This window comes from Rhinopithecus roxellana, chromosome 11, assembly GCF_007565055.1.
Source record: "Rhinopithecus roxellana isolate Shanxi Qingling chromosome 11, ASM756505v1, whole genome shotgun sequence".
Lineage (NCBI taxonomy): Eukaryota > Metazoa > Chordata > Mammalia > Primates > Cercopithecidae > Rhinopithecus > Rhinopithecus roxellana.
In genome coordinates, this window is record NC_044559.1 from 94,932,625 (window position 1) to 94,949,175 (window position 16,551).

Here is a 16,551-nt window from a genome sequence, read left to right on the forward strand (position 1 = left end):
CGTGGAGCAGTCCATTAACACTGTCTGTGAGGAATCTGAGAAGGGCTTCTTTGGATCACATTGAGGCCTACGCTGATAAAAGAAATTTCATAAGTTCAAACGTGAAAGAAGCTTTCTTAGAAACTTCTTTCTGATCTGTGAGTTCATCTCACAGAGTTACAACCTCTGCCTCAAGAAGCAGTTTGCTAACACTCTTTTCGTGGAATCTGCAAAGTGATATTTGGAAGCCTATTGGGGCCCATGGTGATAAAGGAAATATCCTTACGTAATAACTAAAGAGAAGCTTTCCGAGAAACCGCATTGCCATGTGTGAATGCAACTCACAGAGTTACACGTTTCTCTTCAGTGATCAGTTTGTTAGCACAGTTTTCTGGAAATCTGCAATTAGATACTTCATAGCGCCATAAACATTACAGTGACAAAGGAAATATCCACAGATGAAAACTAGAAAGAAGCTTTCTTAGAAACTTCTTGGTGATGTGTGAATTCATCTCACAGAGTTACACTTATCTTTCGTGGAGCAGTCCATTGACACTGTCTTTGAGAAATCTGAGAAGGGCTTCTTTGGATCACATTGAGGCCTACGCTGATAAAGGAAATTTCATAAGTTCAAAACGTGAAAGAAGCTTTCTGAGAAACTTCTTTCTGATCTGTGAGTTCATCTCACAGAGTTACAATCTATGCCTCAAGAAGCAGTTGGCTAACACTCTTTTCGTGGAATCTGCAAAGTGATATTTGGGAGCCCATTGGGGACCATGGTGATAAAGGAATTATCCTCACATAATAACTAAAGAGAAGCTTTCTGAGAAACTGCTTTGCCATGTGTGAATGCAACTCACAGAGTTACACGTTTCTCTTCAGTGATCAGTTTGTTTGCACAGTTTTCTGAAAATCTGCAATTAGATACTTCATAGCGAACTGAACATTACAGTGACAAAGGAAATATCCACAGATGAAAACTATAAAGAAGCTTTCTTAGAAACTTCTTGGTGATGTGTGAATTCATCTCACAGAGTTACACTTATGTTTCGTGGAGCAGTCCATTAACACTGTCTGTGAGGAATCTGAGAAGGGCTTCTTTGGATCACATTGAGGCCTACGCTGATAAAGGAAATTTCATAAGTTCAAACGTGAAAGAAGCTTTCTTAGAAACTTCTTTCTGATCTGTGAGTTCATCTCACAGAGTTACAACCTCTGCCTCAAGAAGCAGTTTGCTAACACTCTTTTCGTGGAATCTGCAAAGTGATATTTGGAAGCCTATTGGGGCCCATGGTGATAAAGGAAATATCCTTACATAATAACTAAAGAGAAGCTTTCCGAGAAACCGCATTGCCATGTGTGAATGCAACTCACAGAGTTACACGTTTCTCTTCAGTGATCAGTTTGTTAGCACAGTTTTCTGGAAATCTGCAATTAGATACTTCGTAGCGCCATGAACATTACAGTGACAAAGGAAATATCCACAGATGAAAACTAGAAAGAAGCTTTCTTAGAAACTTCTTGGTGATGTGTGAATTCATCTCACAGAGTTACACTTATGTTTCGTGGAGCAGTCCATTAACACTGTCTTTGAGGAATCTGAGAAGGGTTTCTTTGGATCACATTGAGGACTACGCTGATAAAGGAAATTTCATCCGTTCAAAACGTGAAAGAAGCTTTCTGAGAAACTTTTTCTGATCTGTGAGTTCATCTCACAGAGTTACAACCTCTGCCTCAAGAAGCAGTTTGCTAACACTCTTTTCGTGGAATCTGCAAAGTGATATTTGGGAGCCTATAGGGGCCCACGGTGATAAAGGAAATATCCTCACATAATAACTAAAGAGAAGCTTTCTGAGAAACTGCATTGCCATGTGTGAATGCAACTCACAGAGTTACAAGTTTCTCTTCAGTGATCAGTTTGTTAGCACAGTTTTCTGGAAATCTGCAATTAGATCCTTCATAGCGCCATGAACATTATAGTGACAAAGGAAATATCCACAGATGAAAACTAGAAAGAAGCTTTCTTAGAAACTTCTTGGTGATGTGTGAATTCATCTCACAGAGTTACACTTAAGTTTCGTGGAGCAGTCCATTAACACTGTCTTTGGGGAAACTGAGAAGGGCTTCCTTGGATCACTTGGAGGCCTACGCTGATAAAGGAAATTTCATAAGTTCAAAACGTGAAAGAAGCTTTCTGAGAAACTTCTTTCTGATCTGTGAGTTCATCTCACAGAGTTACAACCTCTGCCTCAAGAAGCAGTTTGCTAACACTCTTTTCGTGGAATCTGCAAAGTGATATTTGGGAGCCTATTGGGGCCCATGGTGATAAAGGAATTATCCTCACATAATAACTAAAGAGAAGCTTTCTGAGAAACTGCATTGCCATGTGTGAATGCAACTCACAGAGTTACACGTTTCTCTTCAGTCATCAGTTTGTTAGCACAGTTTTCTGGAAATCTGCAATTAGATACTTCATAGCGCCATGAACATTACAGTGACAAAGGAAATATCCACAGATGAAAACTAGAAAGAAGCTTTCTTAGAAACTTCTTGGTGATGTGTGAATTCATCTCACAGAGTTACACTTATCTTTCGTGGAGCAGTCCATTGACACTGTCTTTGAGGAATCTGAGAAGGGCTTCTTTGGATCACATTGAGGCCTACGCTGATAAAGGAAATTTCATAAGTTCAAAACGTGAAAGAAGCTTTCTGAGAAACTTCTTTCTGATCTGTGAGTTCATCTCACAGAGTTACAATCTCTGCCTCAAGAAGCAGTTGGCTAACACTCTTTTCGTGGAATCTGCAAAGTGATATTTGGGAGCCTATTGGGGACCATGGTGATAAAGGAATTATCCTCACATAATAACTAAAGAGAAGCTTTCTGAGAAACTGCTTTGCCATGTGTGAATGCAACTCACAGAGTTACACGTTTCTCTTCAGTGATCAGTTTGTTTGCACAGTTTTCTGAAAATCTGCAATTAGATACTTCATAGCGCCCTGAACATTACAGTGACAAAGGAAATATCCACAGATGAAAACTAGAAAGAAGCTTTCTTAGAAACTTCTTGGTGATGTGTGAATTCATCTCACAGAGTTACACTTATGTTTCGTGGAGCAGTCCATTAACACTGTCTGTGAGGAATCTGAGAAGGGCTTCTTTGGATCACATTGAGGCCTACGCTGATAAAAGAAATTTCATAAGTTCAAACGTGAAAGAAGCTTTCTTAGAAACTTCTTTCTGATCTGTGAGTTCATCTCACAGAGTTACAACCTCTGCCTCAAGAAGCAGTTTGCTAACACTCTTTTCGTGGAATCTGCAAAGTGATATTTGGAAGCCTATTGGGGCCCATGGTGATAAAGGAAATATCCTTACGTAATAACTAAAGAGAAGCTTTCCGAGAAACCGCATTGCCATGTGTGAATGCAACTCACAGAGTTACACGTTTCTCTTCAGTGATCAGTTTGTTAGCACAGTTTTCTGGAAATCTGCAATTAGATACTTCATAGCGCCATGAACATTACAGTGACAAAGGAAATATCCACAGATGAAAACTAGAAAGAAGCTTTCTTAGAAACTTCTTGGTGATGTGTGAATTCATCTCACAGAGTTACACTTATCTTTCGTGGAGCAGTCCATTGACACTGTCTTTGAGGAATCTGAGAAGGGCTTCTTTGGATCACATTGAGGCCTACGCTGATAAAGGAAATTTCATAAGTTCAAAACGTGAAAGAAGCTTTCTGAGAAACTTCTTTCTGATCTGTGAGTTCATCTCACAGAGTTACAATCTATGCCTCAAGAAGCAGTTGGCTAACACTCTTTTCGTGGAATCTGCAAAGTGATATTTGGGAGCCCATTGGGGACCATGGTGATAAAGGAATTATCCTCACATAATAACTAAAGAGAAGCTTTCTGAGAAACTGCTTTGCCATGTGTGAATGCAACTCACAGAGTTACACGTTTCTCTTCAGTGATCAGTTTGTTTGCACAGTTTTCTGAAAATCTGCAATTAGATACTTCATAGCGAACTGAACATTACAGTGACAAAGGAAATATCCACAGATGAAAACTATAAAGAAGCTTTCTTAGAAACTTCTTGGTGATGTGTGAATTCATCTCACAGAGTTACACTTATGTTTCGTGGAGCAGTCCATTAACACTGTCTGTGAGGAATCTGAGAAGGGCTTCTTTGGATCACATTGAGGCCTACGCTGATAAAGGAAATTTCATAAGTTCAAACGTGAAAGAAGCTTTCTTAGAAACTTCTTTCTGATCTGTGAGTTCATCTCACAGAGTTACAACCTCTGCCTCAAGAAGCAGTTTGCTAACACTCTTTTCGTGGAATCTGCAAAGTGATATTTGGAAGCCTATTGGGGCCCATGGTGATAAAGGAAATATCCTTACATAATAACTAAAGAGAAGCTTTCCGAGAAACCGCATTGCCATGTGTGAATGCAACTCACAGAGTTACACGTTTCTCTTCAGTGATCAGTTTGTTAGCACAGTTTTCTGGAAATCTGCAATTAGATACTTCGTAGCGCCATGAACATTACAGTGACAAAGGAAATATCCACAGATGAAAACTAGAAAGAAGCTTTCTTAGAAACTTCTTGGTGATGTGTGAATTCATCTCACAGAGTTACACTTATGTTTCGTGGAGCAGTCCATTAACACTGTCTTTGAGGAATCTGAGAAGGGTTTCTTTGGATCACATTGAGGACTACGCTGATAAAGGAAATTTCATCCGTTCAAAACGTGAAAGAAGCTTTCTGAGAAACTTTTTCTGATCTGTGAGTTCATCTCACAGAGTTACAACCTCTGCCTCAAGAAGCAGTTTGCTAACACTCTTTTCGTGGAATCTGCAAAGTGATATTTGGGAGCCTATAGGGGCCCACGGTGATAAAGGAAATATCCTCACATAATAACTAAAGAGAAGCTTTCTGAGAAACTGCATTGCCATGTGTGAATGCAACTCACAGAGTTACACGTTTCTCTTCAGTGATCAGTTTGTTAGCACAGTTTTCTGGAAATCTGCAATTAGATCCTTCATAGCGCCATGAACATTATAGTGACAAAGGAAATATCCACAGATGAAAACTAGAAAGAAGCTTTCTTAGAAACTTCTTGGTGATGTGTGAATTCATCTCACAGAGTTACACTTAAGTTTCGTGGAGCAGTCCATTAACACTGTCTTTGGGGAAACTGAGAAGGGCTTCCTTGGATCACTTGGAGGCCTACGCTGATAAAGGAAATTTCATAAGTTCAAAACGTGAAAGAAGCTTTCTGAGAAACTTCTTTCTGATCTGTGAGTTCATCTCACAGAGTTACAACCTCTGCCTCAAGAAGCAGTTTGCTAACACTCTTTTCGTGGAATCTGCAAAGTGATATTTGGGAGCCTATTGGGGCCCATGGTGATAAAGGAATTATCCTCACATAATAACTAAAGAGAAGCTTTCTGAGAAACTGCATTGCCATGTGTGAATGCAACTCACAGAGTTACACGTTTCTCTTCAGTCATCAGTTTGTTAGCACAGTTTTCTGGAAATCTGCAATTAGATACTTCATAGCGCCATGAACATTACAGTGACAAAGGAAATATCCACAGATGAAAACTAGAAAGAAGCTTTCTTAGAAACTTCTTGGTGATGTGTGAATTCATCTCACAGAGTTACACTTATGTTTCGTGAAGCAGTCCATTAACACTGTCTTTGAGGAATCTGAGAAGGGCTTCTTTAGTTCACATTGAGTCGAAGGGTGACAAAGGAAATTTCATCCGTTCAAAACGTGAAAGAAGCTTTCTGAGAAACTTCTTTCTGATCTGTGAGTTCATCTCACAGAGTTACAACCTCTGCCTGAAGAAGCAGTTTGCTAACACTCTTTTCGTGGAATCTGCAAAGTGATATTTGGGAGCCTATTGGGGCCCATGGTGATAAAGGTATTATCCTCACATAATAAGTAAAGAGAAGCTTTCTGAGAAACTGCATTGCCATGTGTGAATGCAACTCACAGAGTTACACGTTTCTCTTCAGTGATCAGTTTGTTAGCACAGTTTTCTGAAAATCTGCAATTAGATACTTCATAGCGCCATGAACATTACAGTGACAAAGGAAATATCCACAGATGAAAACTAGAAAGAAGCTTTCTTAGAAACTTCTTGGTGATGTGTGAATTCATCTCACAGAGTTGCACTTATGTTTCGTGGAGCAGTCCATTAACACTGTCTTTGAGGAATCTGAGAAGGACTTCTTTGGGTCACATTGAGGCCTACGCTGATAAAGGAAATTTCATCCGTTCAAAACGTGAAAGAAGCTTTCTGAGAAACTTTTTCTGATCTGTGAGTTCATCTCACAGAGTTACAAACTCTGCCTCAAGAAGCAGTTTGCTAACACTCTTTTCGTGGAATCTGCAAAGTGATATTTGGGAGCCTATTGGGGCCCATGGTGATAAAGGAATTATCCTCACATAATAACTAAAGAGAAGCTTTCTGAGAAACTGCATTGCCATGTGTGAATGCAACTCACAGAATTAGACGTTTCTCTTCAGTGATCAGTTTGTTAGCACAGTTTTCTGGAAATCTACAATTAGATCCTTCATAGCGCAATGAATATTACAGTGACAAAGGAAATATCCATAGATGAAAACTAGAAAGAAGTTTTCTTAGAAATTCTTGGTGATGTGTGAATTCATCTCACAGAGTTACACTTATGTTTCGTGGAGCAGTCCATTAACACTGTATTTGAGAAATCTGAGAAGGGCTTCTTTGGATCACATTGAGGACTACGCTGATAAAGGAAATTTCATCCGTTCAAAACGTGAAAGAAGCTTTCTGAGAAACTTTTTCTGATCTGTGAGTTCATCTCACAGAGTTACAACCTCTGCCTCAAGAAGCAGTTTGCTAACACTCTTTTCGTGGAATCTGCAAAGTGATATTTGGGAGCCTATAGGGGCCCACGGTGATAAAGGAAATATCCTCCCATAATAACTAAAGAGAAGCTTTCTGAGAAACTGCAGTGCCATGTGTGAATGCAACTCACAGAGTTACACGTTTCTCTTCAGTGATCTGTTTGTTAGCACAGTTTTCTGGAAATCTGCTATTAGATACTTCAGAGCGCCATGAACATTATAGTGACAAAGGAAATATCCACAGATGAAAACTAGAAAGAAGCTTTCTTAGAAACTTCTTGGTGATGTGTGAATTCATCTCACAGAGTTACACTTAAGTTTCGTGGAGCAGTCCATTAACACTGTCTTTGAGAAATCTGAGAAGGGCTTCTTTGGATCACATTGAGGGCTACGCTGATAAAGGAAATTTCATAAGTTCAAAACGTGAAATAATCTTTCTGAGAAACTTCTTTCTGATCTGTGAGTTCATCTCACAGAGTTACAACCTCTGCCTCAAGAAGCAGTTTGATAACACTCTTTTCGTGGAATCTGCAAAGTAATATTTGGGAGCCTATTGGGGCCCACGGTGATAAAGGAAATATCCTCACATAATAACTCAAGAGAAGCTTTCTGAGAAACTGCATTGCCATGTGTGAATGCAACTCACAGAGTTACACGTTTCTCTTCAGTGATCATTTTGTTAGCACAGTTTTCTGGAAATCTGCAATTAGATACTTCATAGCGCCATGAACATTACAGTGACAAAGGAAATATCCACAGATGAAAACTAGAAAGAAGCTTTCTTAGAAACTTCTTGGTGATGTGTGAATTCATCTCACAGAGTTACACTTATCTTTCGTGGAGCAGTCCATTGACACTGTCTTTGAGGAATCTGAGAAGGGCTTCTTTGGATCACATTGAGGCCTACGCTGATAAAGGAAATTTCATCCGTTCAAAACGTGAAAGAAGCTTTCTGAGAAACTTCTTTCTGATCTGTGAGTTCATCTCACAGAGTTACAACTCTCTGCCTCAAGAAGCAGTTGGCTAACACTCTTTTCGTGGAATCTGCAAAGTGATATTTGGGAGCCTATTGGGGACCATGGTGATAAAGGAATTATCCTCACATAATAACTAAAGAGAAGCTTTCTGAGAAACTGCATTGCCATGTGTGAATGCAACTCACAGAGTTACACGTTTCTCTTCAGTGATCAGTTTGTTAGCACAGTTTTCTGAAAATCTGCAATTAGATACTTCATAGCGCCATGAACATTACAGTGACAAAGGAAATATCCACAGATGAAAACTAGAAAGAAGCTTTCTTAGAAACTTCTTGGTGATGTGTGAATTCATCTCACAGAGTTACACTTATGTTTCGTGGAGCAGTCCATTAACACTGTCTGTGAGGAATCTGAGAAGGGCTTCTTTGGATCACATTGAGGCCTACGCTGATAAAGGAAATTTCATAAGTTCAAACGTGAAAGAAGCTTTCTGAGAAACTTCTTTCTGATCTGTGAGTTCATCTCACAGAGTTACAACCTCTGCCTCAAGAAGCAGTTTGCTAACACTCTTTTCGTGGAATCTGCAAAGTGATATTTGGGAGCCTATTGGGGCCCATGGTGATAAAGGAATTATCCTCACATAATAACTAAAGAGAAGCTTTCTGAGAAACTGCATTGCCATGTGTGAATGCAACTCACAGAGTTACACGTTTCTCTTCAGTGATCAGTTTGTTAGCACAGTTTTCTGGAAATCTGCAATTAGATACTTCATAGCGCCATGAACATTACAGTGACAAAGGAAATATCCACAGATGAAAACTAGAAAGAAGCTTTCTTAGAAACTTCTTGGTGATGTGTGAATTCATCTCACAGAGTTACACTTATGTTTCGTGGAGCAGTCCATTAACACTGTCTTTGAGGAATCTGAGAAGGGCTTCTTTGGATCACATTGAGGCCTACGCTGATAAAGGAAATTTCATCCGTTCAAAACGTGAAAGAAGCTTTCTGAGAAACTTCTTTCTGATCTGTGAGTTCATCTCACAGAGTTACAACCTCTGCCTCAAGAAGCAGTTGCTAACACTCTTTTCGTGGAATCTGCAAAGTGATATTTGGGAGCCTATTGGGGCCCACGGTGATAAAGGAATTATCCTCACATAATAAATAAAGAGAAGCTTTCTGAGAAACTGCATTGCCATGTGTGAATGCAACTCACAGAGTTACACGTTTCTCTTCAGTGATCAGTTTGTTAGCACAGTTTTCTGGAAATCTGCAATTAGATACTTCATAGCGCCATGAACATTACAGTGACAAAGGAAATATCCACAGATGAAAACTAGAAAGAAGCTTTCTTAGAAACTTCTTGGTGATGTGTGAATTCATCTCACAGAGTTACACTTATGTTTCGTGGAGCAGTCCATTAACACTGTCTTTGAGGAATCTGAGAAGGGCTTCTTTGGATCACATTGAGGCCTACGCTGATAAAGGAAATTTCATCCGTTCAAAACGTGAAAGAAGCTTTCTGAGAAACTTCTTTCTGATCTGTGAGTTCATCTCACAGAGTTACAACCTCTGCCTCAAGAAGCAGTTTGCTAACACTCTTTTCGTGGAATCTGCAAAGTGATATTTGGGAGCCTATTGGGGCCCATGGTGATAAAGGAATTATCCTCACATAATAACTAAAGAGAAGCTTTCTGAGAAACTGCATTGCCATGTGTGAATGCAACTCACAGAGTTACACGTTTCTCTTCAGTGATCAGTTTGTTAGCACAGTTTTCTGGAAATCTGCAATTAGATACTTCATAGCGCCATGAACATTACAGTGACAAAGGAAATATCCACAGATGAAAACTAGAAAGAAGCTTTCTTAGAAACTTCTTGGTGATGTGTGAATTCATCTCACAGAGTTACACTTATGTTTCGTGGAGCAGTCCATTAACACTGTCTTTGAGGAATCTGAGAAGGGCTTCTTTGGATCACATTGAGGCCTACGCTGATAAAGGAAATTTCATAAGTTCAAAACGTGAAAGAAGCTTTCTGAGAAACTTCTTTCTGATCTGTGAGTTCATCTCACAGAGTTACAACCTCTGCCTCAAGAAGCAGTTTGCTAACACTCTTTTCGTGGAATCTGCAAAGTGATATTTGGGAGCCTATTGCGGCCCATGGTGTTAAAGGAATTATCCTCACATAATAACTAAAGAGAAGCTTTCTGAGAAACTGCATTGCCATGTGTGAATGCAACTCACAGAGTTACACGTTTCTCTTCAGTGATCAGTTTGTTAGCACAGTTTTCTGGAAATCTGCAATTAGATACTTCATAGCGCCATGAACATTACAGTGACAAAGGAAATATCCACAGATGAAAACTAGAAAGAAGCTTCCTTAGAAACTTCTTGGTGATGTGTGAATTCATCTCACAGAGTTACACTTATGTTCGTGGAGCAGTCCATCAACACTGTCTTTGGGGAAACTGAGAAGGGCTTCTTTGGATCACTTTGAGGCCTACGCTGATAAAGGAAATTTCATCCGTTCAAAACGTGAAAGAAGCTTTCTGAGAAACTTCTTTCTGATCTGTGAGTTCATCTCACAGAGTTACAACCTCTGCCTCAAGAAGCAGTTTGCTAACACTCTTTTCGTGGAATCTGCAAAGTGATATTTGGGAGCCTATTGGGGCCCATGGTGATAAAGGAATTATCCTCACATAATAACTAAAGAGAAGCTTTCTGAGAAACTGCATTGCCATGTGTGAATGCAACTCACAGAGTTACACGTTTCTCTTCAGTCATCAGTTTGTTAGCACAGTTTTCTGGAAATCTGCAATTAGATACTTCATAGCGCCATGAACATTACAGTGACAAAGGAAATATCCACAGATGAAAACTAGAAAGAAGCTTTCTTAGAAACTTCTTGGTGATGTGTGAATTCATCTCACAGAGTTACACTTATGTTTCGTGAGCAGTCCATTAACACTGTCTTTGGGGAACTGAGAAGGGCTTCTTTGGATCACATTGAGGCCTACGCTGATAAAGGAAATTTCATCCGTTCAAAACGTGAAAGAAGCTTTCTGAGAAACTTCTTTCTGATCTGTGAGTTCATCTCACAGAGTTACAACCTCTGCCTCAAGAAGCAGTTTGCTAACACTCTTTTCGTGGAATCTGCAAAGTGATATTTGGGAGCCTATTGGGGCCCATGGTGATAAAGGAATTATCCTCACATAATAACTAAAGAGAAGCTTTCTGAGAAACTGCATTGCCATGTGTGAATGCAACTCACAGAGTTACACGTTTCTCTTCAGTGATCAGTTTGTTAGCACAGTTTTCTGGAAATCTGCAATTAGATACTTCATAGCGCCATGAACATTACAGTGACAAAGGAAATATCCACAGATGAAAACTAGAAAGAAGCTTTCTTAGAAACTTCTTGGTGATGTGTGAATTCATCTCACAGAGTTACACTTATGTTTCGTGGAGCAGTCCATTAACACTGTCTTTGAGGAATCTGAGAAGGGCTTCTTTGGATCACATTGAGGCCTACGCTGATAAAGGAAATTTCATCCGTTCAAAACGTGAAAGAAGCTTTCTGAGAAACTTCTTTCTGATCTGTGAGTTCATCTCACAGAGTTACAACCTCTGCCTCAAGAAGCAGTTTGCTAACACTCTTTTCGTGGAATCTGCAAAGTGATATTTGGGAGCCTATTGGGGCCCATGGTGATAAAGGAATTATCCTCACATAATAACTAAAGAGAAGCTTTCTGAGAAACTGCATTGCCATGTGTGAATGCAACTCACAGAGTTACACGTTTCTCTTCAGTGATCAGTTTGTTAGCACAGTTTTCTGGAAATCTGCAATTAGATACTTCATAGCGCAATGAACATTACAGTGACAAAGGAAATATCCACAGATGAAAACTAGAAAGAAGCTTTTCTTAGAAACTTCTTGGTGATGTGTGAATTCATCTCACAGAGTTACACTTATGTTTCGTGGAGCAGTCCATTAACACTGTCTTTGAGGAAATCTGAGAAGGGCTTCTTTGGATCACATTGAGGCCTACGCTGATAAAGGAAATTTCATCCGTTCAAAACGTGAAAGAAGCTTTCTGAGAAACTTCTTTCTGATCTGTGAGTTCATCTCACAGAGTTACAACCTCTGCCTCAAGAAGCAGTTTGCTAACACTCTTTTCGTGGAATCTGCAAAGTGATATTTGGGAGCCTATTGGGGCCCATGGTGATAAAGGAATTATCCTCACATAATAACTAAAGAGAAGCTTTCTGAGAAACTGCATTGCCATGTGTGAATGCAACTCACAGAGTTACACGTTTCTCTTCAGTGATCAGTTTGTTAGCACAGTTTTCTGGAAATCTGCAATTAGATACTTCATAGCGCCATGAACATTACAGTGACAAAGGAAATATCCACAGATGAAAACTAGAAAGAAGCTTTCTTAGAAACTTCTTGGTGATGTGTGAATTCATCTCACAGAGTTACACTTATGTTTCGTGGAGCAGTCCATTAACACTGTCTTTGAGGAATCTGAGAAGGGCTTCTTGGATCACATTGAGGCTACGCTGATAAAGGAAATTTCATACGTTCAAAACGTGAAAGAAGCTTTCTGAGAAACTTCTTTCTGATCTGTGAGTTCATCTCACAGAGTTACAACCTCTGCCTCAAGAAGCAGTTTGCTAACACTCTTTTCGTGGAATCTGCAAAGTGATATTTGGGAGCCTATTGGGGCCCATGGTGATAAAGGAATATCCTCACATAATAACTAAAGAGAAGCTTTCTGAGAAACTGCATTGCCATGTGTGAATGCAACTCACAGAGTTACACGTTTCTCTTCAGTGATCAGTTTGTTAGCACAGTTTTCTGGAAATCTGCAATTAGATACTTCATAGCGCCATGAACATTACAGTGACAAAGGAAATATCCACAGATGAAAACTAGAAAGAAGCTTTCTTAGAAACTTCTTGGTGATGTGTGAATTCATCTCACAGAGTTACACTTATGTTTCGTGGAGCAGTCCATTAACACTGTCTTTGGGGAAACTGAGAAGGGCTTCTTTGGATCTCTTTGAGGCCTACGCTGATAAAGGAAATTTCATCCGTTCAAAACGTGAAAGAAGCTTTCTGAGAAACTTCTTTCTGATCTGTGAGTTCATCTCACAGAGTTACAACCTCTGCCTCAAGAAGCAGTTTGCTAACACTCTTTTCGTGGAATCTGCAAAGTGATATTTGGGAGCCTATTGGGGCCCATGGTGATAAAGGAATTATCCTCACATAATACCTAAAGAGAAGCTTTCTGAGAAACTGCATTGCCATGTGTGAATGCAACTCACAGAGTTACACGTTTCTCTTCAGTGATCAGTTTGTTAGCACAGTTTTCTGGAAATCTGCAATTAGATACTTCATAGCGCCATGAACATTACAGTGACAAAGGAAATATCCACAGATGAAAACTAGAAAGAAGCTTTCTTAGAAACTTCTTGGTGATGTGTGAATTCATCTCACAGAGTTACACTTATGTTTCGTGGAGCAGTCCATTAACACTGTCTTTGAGGAACTGAGAAGGGCTTCTTTGGATCACATTGAGGCTACGCTGATAAAGGAAATTTCATCCGTTCAAAACGTGAAAGAAGCTTTCTGAGAAACTTCTTTCTGATCTGTGAGTTCATCTCACAGATTTACAACCTCTGCCTCAAGAAGCAGTTTGCTAACACTCTTTTCGTGGAATCTGCAAAGTGATATTTGGGAGCCTATTGGGCCCATGGTGATAAAGGAATTATCCTCACATAATAACTAAAGAGAAGCTTTCTGAGAAACTGCATTGCCATGTGTGAATGCAACTCACAGAGTTACACGTTTCTCTTCAGTGATCAGTTTGTTAGCACAGTTTTCTGGAAATCTGCAATTAGATACTTCATAGCGCCAATGAACATTACAGTGACAAAGGAAATATCCACAGATGAAAACTAGAAAGAAGCTTTCTTAGAAACTTCTTGGTGATGTGTGAATTCATCTCACAGAGTTACACTTATTTTCGTGGAGCAGTCCATTAACACTGTCTTTGGGGAAACTGAGAAGGGCTTCTTTGGATCACTTGAGGCCTACGCTGATAAAGGAATTTCATCCGTTCAAAACGTGAAAGAAGCTTTCTGAGAAACTTCTTTCTGATCTGTGAGTTCATCTCACAGAGTTACAACCTCTGCCTCAAGAAGCAGTTTGCTAACACTCTTTTCGTGGAATCTGCAAAGTGATATTTGGGAGCCTATTGGGGCCCATGGTGATAAAGGAATTATCCTCACATAATAACTAAAGAGAAGCTTTCTGAGAAACTGCATTGCCATGTGTGAATGGAACTCACAGAGTTAGCACGTTTCTCTTCAGTGATCAGTTTGTTAGCACAGTTTTCTGGAAATCTGCAATTAGATACTTCATAGCGCCATGAACATTACAGTGACAAAGGAAATATCCACAGATGAAAACTAGAAAGAAGCTTTCTTAGAAACTTCTTGGTGATGTGTGAATTCATCTCACAGAGTTACACTTATGTTTCGTGGAGCAGTCCATTAACACTGTCTTTGGAGGAAACTGAGAAGGGCTTCTTTGGATCACTTTGAGGCCTACGCTGATAAAGGAAATTTCATCCGTTCAAAACGTGAAAGAAGCTTTCTGAGAAACTTCTTTCTGATCTGTGAGTTCATCTCACAGAGTTACAACCTCTGCCTCAAGAAGCAGTTTGCTAACACTCTTTTCGTGGAATCTGCAAAGTGATATTTGGGAGCCTATTGGGGCCCATGGTGATAAAGGAATTATCCTCACATAATAACTAAAGAGAAGCTTTCTGAGAAACTGCATTGCCATGTGTGAATGCAACTCACAGAGTTACACGTTTCTCTTCAGTGATCAGTTTGTTAGCACAGTTTTCTGGAAATCTGCAATTAGATACTTCATAGCGCCATGAACATTACAGTGACAAAGGAAATATCCACAGATGAAAACTAGAAAGAAGCTTTCTTAGAAACTTCTTGGTGATGTGTGAATTCATCTCACAGAGTTACACTTATGTTTCTGGAGCAGTCCATTAACACTGTCTTTGAGGAAATCTGAGAAGGGCTTCTTTGGATCACATTGAGGCTACGCTGATAAAGGAAATTTCATCCGTTCAAAACGTGAAAGAAGCTTTCTGAGAAACTCTTTTCTGATCTGTGAGTTCATCTCACAGAGTTACAAACCTCTGCCTCAAGAAGCAGTTTGCTAACACTCTTTTCGTGGGAATCTGCAAGTGATATTTGGGAGCCTATTGGGGCCCATGGTGATAAAGGAAATATCCTCACATAATAACTAAAGAGAAGCTTTCTGAGAAACTGCATTGCCATGTGTGAATGCAACTCACAGAGTTACACGTTTCTCTTCAGTGATCAGTTTGTTAGCACAGTTTTCTTGAAATCTGCAATTAGATACTTCATAGCGCAATGAACATTACAGTGACAAAGGAAATATCCACAGATGAAAACTAGAAAGAAGCTTTCTTAGAAACTTCTTGGTGATGTGTGAATTCATCTCACAGAGTTACACTTAATGTTTCGTGGAGCAGTCCATTAACACTGTCTTGGGGAAACTGAGAAGGGCTTCCTTGGATCACTTTGAGGCCTACGCTGATAAAGGAAATTTCATCCGTTCAAAACGTGAAAGAAGCTTTCTGAGAAACTTCTTTCTGATCTGTGAGTTCATCTCACAGAGTTACAACCTCTGCCTCAAGAAGCAGTTTGCTAACACTCTTTTCGTGGAATCTGCAAAGTGATATTTGGGAGCCTATTGGGGCCCATGGTGATAAAGGAATTATCCTCACATAATAACTAAAGAGAAGCTTTCTGAGAAACTGCATTGCCATGTGTGAATGCAACTCACAGAGTTACACGTTTCTCTTCAGTGATCAGTTTGTTAGCACAGTTTTCTGGAAATCTGCAATTAGATACTCATAGCGCCATGAACATTACAGTGACAAAGGAAATATCACAGATGAAAACTAGAAGAAGCTTCTTAGAAACTTCTTGGTGATGTGTGAATCATCTCACAGAGTTACACTTATGTTTCGTGGAGCAGTCCATTAACACTGTCTTTGGGGAAACTGAGAAGGGCTTCTTTGGATCACTTTGAGGCCTACGCTGATAAAGGAAATTTCATCCGTTCAAAACGTGAAAGAAGCTTTCTGAGACACTTCTTTCTGATATGTGAGTTCATCTCACAGAGTTACAACCTCTGCCTCAAGAAGCAGTTTGGCTAACACTCTTTTCGTGGAATCTGCAAAGTGATATTTGGGAGCCTATTGGGGCCCATGGTGATAAGGAATTATCCTCACATAATACCTAAAGAGAAGCTTTCTGAGAAACTGCATTGCCATGTGTGAATGCAACTCACAGAGTTACACGTTTCTCTTCAGTGATCAGTTTTGTTAGCACAGTTTTCTGGAAATCTGCAATTAGATACTTCATAGCGCCATGAACATTACAGTGACAAAGGAAATATCCACAGATGAAAACTAGAAAGAAGCTTTCTTAGAAACTTCTTGGTGATGTGTGAATTCATCTCACAGAGTTACACTTATGTTTCAGTGGAGCAGTCCATTAACACTGTCTTTGAGGAATCTGAGAAGGGCTTCTTTGGATCACATTGAGGGCTACGCTGATAAAGGGAAATTTCA